Source organism: Schistocerca cancellata, chromosome 8, assembly GCF_023864275.1.
Source record: "Schistocerca cancellata isolate TAMUIC-IGC-003103 chromosome 8, iqSchCanc2.1, whole genome shotgun sequence".
Taxonomy (NCBI): Eukaryota; Metazoa; Arthropoda; class Insecta; order Orthoptera; family Acrididae; genus Schistocerca; species Schistocerca cancellata.
The window spans coordinates 508,315,535-508,328,007 of record NC_064633.1 but is presented as its reverse complement, the minus strand read 5'-3'; the positions used below and the strand labels follow the sequence as shown (position 1 = coordinate 508,328,007).

Here is a 12,473-nt window from a genome sequence, read left to right as displayed (position 1 = left end):
GGAGAGACGTCTACAGACGTTAAAGTAACCTCTGGCGTGCCACAGGGGAGTGCTATGGGACCATTACTTTTCACAATATATATAAATGACCTAGTAGATAGTTTCGGAAGTTCCATGCGGCTTTTCGCGGATGATGCTGTAGTGTACAGAGATGTTGCAGCATTAGAAAATTGTAGCGAAATGCAGGAAGATCTGTAGCGGATAGGCACTTGGTGCAGGGAGTGGCAACTGACCCTTAACATAGACAAATGTAATGTATTGCGAATACATAGAAAGAAGGATCCTTTATTGTATGATTATATGATAGCGGAACAAACACTGGTAGCAGTTACGTCTGTGAAATATCTGGGAGTATGCGTGCGGAACGATTTGAAGTGGAATGATCATATAAAATTAATTGTTGGTAAGGCGGGTGCCAGGTTGAGATTTATTGGGAGAGTCCTTAGAAACTGTATCCATCAACATAGGAGGTGGCTAACAAAACACTCGTTCTACCTATACTTGAGTATTGCTCCTCAGTGTGGGATCCGTACAGATCGGGTTGACGGAGGAGATAGAGAAGATCCAAAGAAGAGCGGCGCGTTTCGTCACAGGGTTTTTTGGTAACCGTGATAGCGTTACGGAGATGTTTAGCAGACTCAAATGGCAGACTCCGCAAGAGATGCGCTCTGCATCGCGGTATAGCTTGCTCGCCAGGTTTCGAGAGGGTGCGTTTCTGGATGAGGTATCGAATATATTGCTTCCCCCTACTTATACCTCCCGAGGAGATCACGAATGTAAAATTAGAGAGATTCGAGCGCGCACTGAGGCTTTCAGACAGTCGTTCTTCCCGCGAACCAGACGCGACTGGAACAGAAAAGGGAAGTAATGACAAGTGGCACGTAAAGTGCCCTCCGCCACACACCGTTGGGTGGCTTGCGGAGTATAAATGTAGATGTAGATGTAGATGTAGATTCAGAAACTGAAGCTTCCTGAGAGATTAAAACTGGATACCAGTCTGCTCGTTGCTTTTCACCTTACCAGCTGAGCTGTTCATTCGCAACTCACTAATACCTCTCGCAGCTTCTATTCTGCCACTGCCTTCCTCCTACGGTCCAAGCTAGTGCAAGCGCAAACTCCTCTCCAGAATAATAAATTCATTACGGGAACTTCCAGTAGGATGTGGCCAGACGACTAGTCCAGAACATTTGAAAGTGTGATTTTTGATGTCTGGAAAGGAAGAGGTTGACTTGTAGCTTGGGGCTGGATGACAAGTTATGCCTGGATGATTCAGTAAGAGCATCACAAGCGTCAGGTAAGGTTCCGGGTTTGACTCCTTGTCTGGCAGACAACTTCAATCTGCCAGCAGATTTCGAAACAACACTTCACTGGAGAGTGAAAAATTCCTTCTTGAAGTCCACATTATTAAGAATATTTTATCTGCTAGAACAATGTTGTTCAAATTAGCGCACAATTTTCAGAACGAATCCATTCGAAGTTATGCAGAGAAGAAGCAGCAAATGTGCGAATGAAGGCTCAATGCTGCGACGAGCTTGGAATGTCCACTGAAATTTCCATTCTATGATACTGTCGAATAGGCTATAAGAAAATTCTGTGTTTGAGATAGAACGAAACCGCGTGTTACTACGACACTGGGACAAGAAGGGTTAAAATACTGAACTGGCCATCCTGCTCTTGATTCAGCTTGTTTTCCTAAGTAACTTGTCGGAATGGTGAGATGTTACCATGAAAAGGACAGTGGCTGAATTCCTTCCGTACTCTCGCCTGAAAGACAAGGTACTGCTCTGCTTCCGTGACTTCTTTGTTGTTGGGATCTTAAATCTGACCCTTCAGTTTGCTTCATTAGTGGCTGACAGTGTGAAGAAGAACGTTGCAACAATAGAGTTCTTAAGTAACAGCAGCGTAAGAATCAAGATAGAGAAACAACGTTCTACCGAAGGGAGGACGAATCATAGAGGAGGTTATTCTGAACATAAAAATCGAACGAGCCGAATGGCTTTAAGCTCATATGTCCTTCACAAGATTGAACGACGAACACTTGCTGACCAGTTTCATTTCCGTATGTTTTCACAGGAGTGTAAGCTTTTACATATGCATTTCTGTGTTCTTGCCGTACAGGCGCAAGGTGTCAACAGTTTAGTAGGAATAACGACAGGCCATGCAAGCGGTGGTTGTGGCATTTATTTGGTCGGAAACCATACAGTTAGTTCACAAAAATGGAAGCGTGTAGAATTCCATCGTTAGCTCGGTTAAAACGAACATTTCCTTTCCTGACCGTATGCTAGTCATGTTGTTCTCTCTGTAGTAAATATAAATAAAAACTTTAAAGTACGTGAACATGTAATTAGATAAAAATGGAAGATCCATGTCCACTCAGGAAAGCCATCAGCTTCACCAAATCACTGTCATTCCTGACAGAGAACGCACTTGTATTCACATAACATCAAATATTACAGAAATTATTTCTAGTGATTTCATGTGAAAATCTCACAACTTTTCGGAAAACGCTAAAGTGAAAAAACAAAAAAAAAAAAATACATAAAATTTGACCTACCGCGACGCGAACCCTCATCCGATCTCTCTCTCTCTCTTTTTTTTTGCTATGCCCTGCTGCAAGTCGTCTCTAAACATCTCCCATTACTTTTAATTTTCTTCCAGAAATGTTATTGAGAATTGTATAGTAAATCATAAGGACCACACGTTTTCATGAAACTAAAATGGCTCATTGCCTTAAAAGAGCTTATTCTCATTACACACGAGATATAATGCGAGAATAAGTAAATTCGAAAAACAACCAATATCACATTTTCCGTCATTTTATTACAACAAATCGTATCAACAACGATAGGTTCTCGAGAAATCAACGTGCTGGTGCCTAGAAACAGCATATATTCGTAGGGTGTAACGTGTATCGAATATGAGCTTCTTCTAAGCACAACAGGTACAGTATGACGTCCGGCGGTTGTGACCGAGCGGTTCTAGGCGCTTGAGTCCGGAACCGCGCTGCTGCAACGGTCGAAGGGTCGAATCCTGCCTCGGGCATGGATGCGTATGATGTCCTTAGGTTAGTTAGGTTTAAGTAATTCTACGTCTAGGGGACTGATGACCTCAGATTTTAAGTCCCACAGTGCTTAGAGCCACTTGAACACTATGCCGTCTTGCTTTCTGCTCGTGACGTAGAGAACATTCTTGCTTCCTGTTGGTTCTGCTTTACATGGGACGCTGCCGAAATACCGCAGAACTTGTTTTGTGCTCCACGTGAAGAAGTGGTATCTCAACCAGAAATAGCAGGAAGTGATGTCACAAAACAAGTAGAACTCCACGTCAACATTACCTAACTTTTTCCGTGTGTCGACGGCTTTTAGGGATAGGTTTAACCCTCTAATTATAGAGGACTTTCTTCTTAAACGGGCAACGAAGGCTCTGCTTAAGTGGGTGAGAGTGGCGTTTCACGTTTGCTTTGTATGATTATGAGAGAAGGGAGTGAATGAACTTCAGTGGCAGCACACAGGCTATGCCTCTCGAACAGCACGAAGGGGAACGCCGAGCTTGAAGTCTTCACTGCTACGTTTATCCACAGTACAGTTTGTGGACGACTTAAACCAAACGCCAGAAACCAATATTCTCTGACGAGATTACGTGTTAAACCCTGAATCTCTTTTACTAGTGGAGTCAAATATCAGTTTCCAATAGCTGTTTCGCACGGATGGCCTCTGAAAATCAGCTCTTTCGGTTTAAAAATTACTCAGAACGATGAGTGTTTATCTTCAGTTAAATGTAAGAGGTGAATAATTTCTTGCTCAGAGCAATATTTCGTCCTTCCCTTCGATGGAGGCGAAGTCGCTGCGTTTAATCAAAAATGATAAGCGTTTACGCGGGAGCGAATTTTAATTGTGGGAGAGATAATCCTGCGGCAAAAACTGCATTTGCGACTTCTGTACTGGAGTGTTTATATGTCCACCCAGAAGCAGTACTGGACACTGATTTACGAAAAAAGGATTTGCGAACAGCGTCTGAACACGTAAATCAACAGCGCCAACAGTCCTGACCCCGTAATGTGGTGCTGAGGGATTCGGAATTTAATCGAGAGCACTGACGCTAAAGCCGTCGGCACACGGACCGTGCTGCCAAGCGTTAACGTTGAGCGTGCCAATTCAACGTGCTGCAGAACGCTCAGGAACGATGCCACTTGTGCATACGGTACGTGGGCCCCAACGTGGTATATACGATCGCAACGCACTCCAGCGGCAGTTGAGGGATGTTTCTAGTTCATAAATCACACTGTTTATTCAATGGGCGTGCGTAAAATTCCCACGTTAGCTCTATTAAAAGGCACATTTCCTCCATCGTCCACGAAAAGGAAAGTACCATGTCCAACCAATAAGGACACAGGCTTATAAAAGTTCCATTACAAACAGTGTGTTACAAATTTGGAATACTTCTCTGCATTAGATAAACATTGTTTCATCATTCCCACATTTTAGTAAAACCCCAAGGTCAGTCTTACTTAATCACTGTTCCTAACCAGCAGCAGAATCTTTGCAACATGTGAATTACGAAGCAAAATATCTTTTTACAAGTTGCGCAAGCTGTCCTGTAGATTAAGCCAATCGAACAAAGTCACCCCTCAAAAAAACGTGAACTTATATTTATATAACATCAAATATTATAGCATATACTTATATTAAACTAATAATAAAGTATCAGAACCTAATAAAAAAGCGAATGTTAGGAAAAAAATTTGGAAGTGTTAGGACGCGAACCACCGGCCCAACAAAAACTGATTGTGAGACAGAGACTCTACTCATTACGCTATACAAAAATCTCACTCATCGTGCCTATCCACACTGTGTTGCCTGGAGCTAAAAACGTTAATCGTAGATAATTATGTTACTAATTGAAATTTAATTATAACAAATTGTACCAAGAACAATGCGTTTTGGGTGGATCTTCAATGTGTCGCTGCCTATAAATAGCCTACTCTCAAAATACGCAAGTTACAATAATTCTTTTGACACGAATATGATGTTTCTCATTATTTTATTGGAACGAATCACACGACTAACAACGGGTTTTCCAGTGATTCCCAATTTGGTGGTGCTCAGAAACGGCATATATACGTATAAGCTTGAAATGAACGCCAATATGGCGCCTCACAACTCTGTACGGAAGGGAGACGGCGTGCGTGTGACGTAGGTGGCGTTGTGCCATCTCATTGGTCAACGCTCAGACGCACGCTGAGAATATCTGACATGCCAGATATTGCTCTGCCCGTCCGGAAAGACTCCCGAACGTGCTGTTCCACGCTATGACGTCAGAAACTCGGCACGCTCAACGCTCAACGTTCGGATGCACGGTCCGTGTGCCGACGGCTTAAGGCTCGTGAGCGGGAACTTAACGTCACCGCCTATGCTCTGTATGCTGGCCAAATGATGGTGGGGAAAATTTTCATACAGAACTAAGATTCAAATCAGGTTGATGCGGCGTTCGTTAGCGACCTCTGCTACGGAGGTGGGAAATCTAAAAGTGTGATAAACCAGGCGAAAAATGCTCCTATCGGAGCACAAAAAAGGCGAACATGCTCCTGTTCATTTAAAAGATTGTGACTGAAATGTGGGGTACCGGCTGCCTCTTCCTACCATCCTCAGCATCTTAAAGTGTTTTCCCAAAAATTGTGGCATGCTAACTTGTACGCGCTCTTTTTAACATGCGACTCTGCTCTCACTTCCACAAGGTCCCCTAGCTGTAACTTACACCAATTAGTCCAGCGTTGTAAGTCTCTCATACCCACCCACTACCACTTTCCCAGTCTCACTCACTCATTCAGCTCAACTCGTTCTCTCTTTGTGTCACTGTCCCCTGCATCACAGTCATAGTCTCCTTCTTTGTTCTTACTGCTACAGTTTCCTCTCACTGTAGCTGTCTGCCTCTTGCTCTCTCTTACTACTAAGATCTCATTCATTCCTTGCTTCCCGCTGCTGCTGTCTCTTCTCATTGTCACTATTTCTCTCTTTCTCGTTGTCACTGTTGTAGACTCTGTCTCTCACGATCACTGGCTCTCACCAACTTACACTTTATCCTTTTCGTTATCCCTCTCCCATTGGCACTGTCTCCTTCACTTTTTTCCGAGCACTATTCTGTCACTGTTAACTGCGTCCTACCTGTTTCTTTCATACTGCGACTGCCCCCTTCGCTCTTCCTATCCCACAACCACTGTCTGTTATCATCTAGTATGCTACGTCCGCGGACCTAACCGAATCACGCGCGCCCTGCCGTCGCTCGGCCCGGCCACACATGCGCGGTGGTCGGCCTTAAGCCGTCGGCACACAGACCGTGCTGTCGAACGTTGAGCGTGCCAAGTTCAACGTGCTGCTGAACGCTCAGCAACGATGCGACTTGTGCACACGGTACGTGGGCCCCAACGTCGTATACGCGATGGCAACGCACTCCAGCGGCAGTTGAGGGATGTTTCTAGTTCGTAAATCACACTGTGCACTCAACGGGCCAGCCTAAAATTCCCACGTTAGCTCTATTAAAACGCACATTTCCTCCATCGTCCACGAAAAGGAAAGTACTATGTCCAATCAATAAGGACACAGGCTTATAAAACTTGCGTTACAAACAGTGCGGTACAAATTTGGAATACTTCTCCGCATAAGAATAATAAATAATGTTTATTATTTCATCATTCCCAAGGCCAGTCTTACTTGATCACTGTTCCTACCAAGTAGCAGAATGTTTGCAACATGTGAATTACGAAGCGTAAAAGGAAAGGATCAAAATATCTTTATACAAGTAGCGCAAGCTATCTAGTAGATTAAGCCAATCGAACAGTCACCCCTCAAGAAAAGGTGAACTTATCTTTTACATAACATCAAATATTATAGTCTATACTTATATTAAACTAACAATAAAGTATCAGAACTTAATAAAAACGCGAATGTTAGGAAAAAAATCTGGAAGTGTCTAGACGCGACAAATAACTCATTACAAGTCAGTGATTCTACTCATTACGCTCAAGCAACAACAAACCCTTCGTTCTAATGATAGTATCTTACTCCATGCTGGAAACCTTAATCGTAGATATGTTACTAATTGAAATGTAATTGTAACAAATTGTACCAAGAACAACGCGTTTCGGGTGGATCTTCAGTGTGCCGGTGCCTTCAAATAGCCTACTCTCATAATACGCAAGTTACAATAACTCTTTTGTCACGAATATGATGTTTCTCATTATATTAGTGGAACGGATCACACAATTAACAACGGATTTTCCAGTGATTCTCAATTTTCTGGTGCTCAGAAACGGCAAATATACACATAGGCTTGAAATGAATGCCAATATGGCGCCTCACAACTCTGTACTGAAGGGAGACGGTGTGCGTGTGACGTAGTTGGCGTTAGGCCGTCTCATTGCTCAACGCTCAGACGCACGCTCAGAATATCTGACATGCCAGATATTGCTCCCGAACTTCCACGCTATGACGTCAGAAACTCGGCACGCTCAACGCTCAACGTTCGGATGCACGGTCCGTGTGCCGACGGCTTTAGCTTCACGTCGTGGCCGCAAAATGTTCATGCCCCTTATTCAGTAGTTCTTGCCTGCAGCTCCCTCTATGGCCACAAAATATAACGGGAGCACAGACCTGACGACGGCCACTCGCTCTTGCTCGCTAGCTGTGTTAATATCGAAATGTTATTGTATAGATCTTATATGACAACCATGGGCTTAGAACTTAGTTACGATTTGGATTGCACTGTGGATTTGTGAATTGTATTGTGAACTTAATTACGTAGCTACTTGCTATGAGAGCAATAGATGGTGCCTGCTTCAGTATGGACAATAAAGATAAGTAATCTTCCGGATCGCTGGCGCCTTACTTTGAGACCAATCTTTTCTCGGCCATCAGATCCTGCGTCACACCCCGGTCACGTCCTGCTGCCAATTACAACTTACGTTTGCCACTCCAGGTAGACATAAAGCAGTACACATTACTTTCCCGTCTCTTTCTCACTGCCTGCTTCTCCCTCAGCACAAAAAAAGCGCGAATGCGCTCGCATGCCAGAGCTTTCGGGAAATTTTTAGAGGAACAGAGGAATGTAGAATGAAACAGCTGGTACCCAGCTTTCTTGTAATAAACAGGAGCATATTCGCCTTTCCTGTGCTTGGACAGGAACATTCCCTCTTTTCCCTGCTACAGCACGGCATGTCACTCATATGGAAGAACTCCATGAATCAGTAAAATTTTGATAGCTTACTTATGTGAAATAGAAATAACGCAAAACTATACAGGGCTATTACAAATGATTGAATCGATTTCATAAATTCACTGTAGCTCCATTCATTGACATATGGTCACGACACACTACAGATACGTAGAAAAACTCATAAAGTATTGTTCGGCTGAAGCCGCACTTCGGGTTTCTGCCGCCAGAGCGCTCGAGAGCGCAGTGAGACAAAATGGCGACAGGAGCCGAGAAAGCGTATGTCGTTCTTGAAATGCACTCACATCAGTCAGTCATAACAGTGCAACGACACTTCAGGACGAAGTTCAACTAAGATCCACCAACTGCTAACTCCATTCGGCGATGGTATGCGCAGTTTAAAGGTTCTGGATGCCTCTGTAAGGGGAAATCAACGGGTCGGTCTGCAGTGAGCGAAGAAACGGTTGAACGCGTGCGCGCAAGTTTCACGCGTAGCCCGCGGAAGTCGACGAATAAAGCAAGCAGGGAGCTAAACGTACCACAGCCGACGGTTTGGAAAATCTTACGGAAAAGGCTAAAGCAGAAGCCTTACCGTTTACAATTGCTACAAGCCCTGACACCCGATGACAAAGTCAAACGCTTTGAATTTTCGGCGCGGTTGCAACAGCTCATGGAAGAGGATGCGTTCAGTGCGAAACTTCTTTTCAGTGATGAAGCAACATTTTTTCTTAATGGTGAAGTGAACAGACACAATGTGCGAATCTGAGCGGTAGAGAATCCTCACGCATTCGTGCAGCAAATTCGCAATTCACCAAAAGTTAACGTGTTTTGTGCAATCTCACGGTTTAAAGTTTACGGCGCCTTTTTCTTCTGCGAAAAAAACGTTGCAGGACACGTGTATCTGGACATACTGGAAAATTGGCTCATGCCACAACTGGAGACCGACAGCGCCGACTTCATCTTCCAACAGGATGGTGCTCCACCGCACTTCCATCATGATGTTCGGCATTTCTTAAACAGGAGATTGGAAATCGATGGATCGGTCGTGATGGAGATCATGATCAGCATTTCATGTCATGGCCTCCACGCTCTCCCGACTTAACCCCATGCGGTTTCTTTCTGTGGGGTTATGTGAAAGATTCAGTGTTTAAACCTCCTCTATCAAGAAACGTGCCAGAACTGCGAGCTCGCGTCAACGATGCTTTCAAACTCATTGATGGGGACATGCTGCGCTGAGTGTGGGAGGAACTTGATTATCGGCTTGATGTCTGCCGAATCACTAAAGGGGCACATATCAAACATTTGTTAATGCCTAAAAAAACTTTTTTGAGTTTTTCTATGTGTGTGCAAAGCATTGTGAAAATATCTCAAATAATAAAGTTATTGTAGAGCTGTGAAATCGCTTCAATCATTTGTAATAACCCTGTATAATCTTACAGCTCAGACCGGATTTTATGTACACAATAATTTTGCATGTACTTCAGTACTACATCGCCATAGGGTTCTCAGAACACTCCTGACGATAACGGGGACACTGTACAGAATATTTCTGCGTGCTACGTCACTTTAGGAACTACGTTTTCCCCCCACACCGGATTGTACGTGCTTATTTTATGTATAAAGTAGGGTCACTTTGAACCTCTGTATCTCAGAAAAGAAACAAAGGAAGTTTTAGAAGCTGCTCGAGATAGGGAACTTAGGAATATATCGCAAAACTTTTATCCATTTGCTGCGCATACCTGTCTATGAATCCTCGGCGCGGTTTTGGTACCCAAAAACCATGTTTTTCGGCTTTTCTCCGGAACTGCCTGTGAACTAAACAATGCTTCCATAAGCCCCATAAGATGCACCAGAAACCACATCTAACGCAAAAATTTCAGCCATTTGCTGTGCATAGCCGTCTTTCAATCCTCGGCGGGGTTATGGTACCCGAAAATCGTTTTTCGGGTTTTCCCAGGAACCGCCTATGAACTAAATAAAGCCTTCATAAGCCTCATAAGGCGCGCCGGAGACCACATCTAATGCAAAGAGAATCAACCGATTTGCTCCATTCGCCTAAACTAAACTAAATTGAACCGTGTCCTGTAGGATACTTACGGTAAGACGAGTATACAAGTGGACCCAAAACGCTCGATCCTGCCTCGATCACCAAGAAAATTCGATCTATGAGCCGCCGAAAATCTCATTTTTATGCGTGGCGTTTTGGAACATATCAGGAGCAATGCTGTCGCATGCGTACCGATTATTTGTGCACTATTCCGGGAAGCTGGTAGAGTGCATGAGGCAGACAGTAGCAGAAAAATACTTACTTTGGTGATGCGGCGTTGTTCTCTGCTTGACAGGGTGCGAGGGTTCTCTTTTATACTCTCTTTTATACAGTAGTTTTCAAGGTCGGTGTGATGCTCCACATGTGCGGCGCACCTAGACAAACTGTTGAAACAAGGCCAAGCGATTTGCAGCTGTTTCACAGAAACCGCTACACACGGGACAAAGCCGCTTCCGTTGTTTGCCTAGCTCACAGTCTTAAGGTTACCATATCTTCATGATCAAACACTGAGGGAATTCAGATAATGTGATTTATCTGACATATTTTTCATTTCCTTGAATCCGTTTTACGATTTTTTTTACCTATAATTCTGTAGTAGTACTAAACATACGTTTCATTTCTCAGGTCGTACACTACAAACAACAACGAGTTTGAAAGAGCTTATTACGCTCATTCGCCCATTGAACATTTAGCAGAGAAAATATTCACTCTACAGCTGTTGTATGTACAGGTATGGCAAAATAGTACTGTACCACTTTCAGCAATTAAGTGCAAGCAACACTCATGTATTGGTACCATTACTCAGCGACACTTTTCCCTGTCAAACTTTTATTGCGGCGTGGAGGTTTAAAAATGAACCGTAAATGTTTGATGACTTTCTCTCGTCGTACTGTGCACTACAAAAGTTACACCTACCCAGTACGGCGTCCGATCACCAGCCCGTTTCTCCGCATACGTAGATACTGTCCAGACGATGTTAAAAGCAGCGTTGAGGAAAAACACCGTCAATACTGACGTTTGCGAAGTTCGCGTAAACTCTGGTAGCAAGCTATCCTGTAATATCTTACAACAAATTGGAGTGCGATTACTTCATCTCTTTAGAAAAAATGGCAGAATTCTGCAATGCTTCTTTTATTTCTTTAGGTTAAAAATTAAACACTTGCCATCAGCCCGTATTTAATTAGCGAATAATATCACTATCCTCAACTCACAGTTTATACAACCCAGTATACACGCAAGGCAGTCAGGAATGTACTAAGTCCAACCCAAATTACCCGCGATTTACAGTTATTACTCTGTTACAATATACGAGTTTCATATTCGGTCCTTTTCCAGTGGATATCTAATAAAGAAATTGCTCGCCTAATATTCCATAGACGAATATGAAACATGCCACGCGGAATTTTACAAAGGCCGAAAGTTCACACGCGGTTCTCTTTCCAACAAAACAATCCGAAAACTTCCAAACTTCACAAAACTGTCCGTAAATGCAACTGCTATTATGGCCACACAATCTGTACGTGAGAAGCCAATTATTTCGTCATTTTACGCATAATAAAGATGGAAGCGTTCAACATGACCTGCACGTCCGATAGCTGACTAGCGACTCACCCACTGCCGTTCTCTCAAGGGCCTATAACTACTTGCAATGGGCAGGAAATGCTTAACTCAGATTGGTTGTTCAAAGTGACCAGCCAATCGAAACAATTCTTCAGTTCTTTTTCGTGCTAAAACTGCCTTTTGCCAATCAACATACACAGATGCATTTATGTCACTTCATCATGCAAATATTAATAAAATGTTCAACAAAACCAAATGAAAAGAAAACTAATCTTGAAATAACTTTAGAAAACTATTACTCTGCAAATGGCTATTCTGGCTGCCTTCTTACAAAAGCAAGCACCCTTGGACATACGTCGTCAGCAAGGTGGGGAAACTACATTTTTCATTGCAAATTGCTAGCTTATCACTTTCCCATGATACAGTCACATAATGTTTAACATGCGATAATACTGAATCTTTACGTATGTCCCACGTATACACTCTCACTCACTCTCATTTATTCACACAACAAAACAAATAGTTGTTAAATAAATATTAATCCTTTCTGAATTTTATGTTATGAGAATGAAAAATAGTGAACGTTTTCAATTATAAAAAATCTAAATAAATTGTTCTGCCATCTCAGTAATAATTCCAAATGATACTAAAAGACAAACTG

At 43.0% G+C, this 12,473-nt stretch overlaps 1 protein-coding gene across 1 annotated transcript in view; it reads right to left on the bottom strand.

The window, feature by feature from the left end:
• The window catches only part of LOC126095084 (uncharacterized), a 40,763-nt gene extending 30,226 nt beyond the window's left edge, over positions 1–10,537 (bottom strand). The window contains exon 1 of the mRNA XM_049909769.1: positions 10,515–10,537. The gene's annotated coding sequence lies outside the window, so the exon portion shown is untranslated. The remainder of the gene's footprint in view (positions 1–10,514) is intronic.
• Between the last annotated feature and the right edge of the window lie 1,936 nt (positions 10,538–12,473).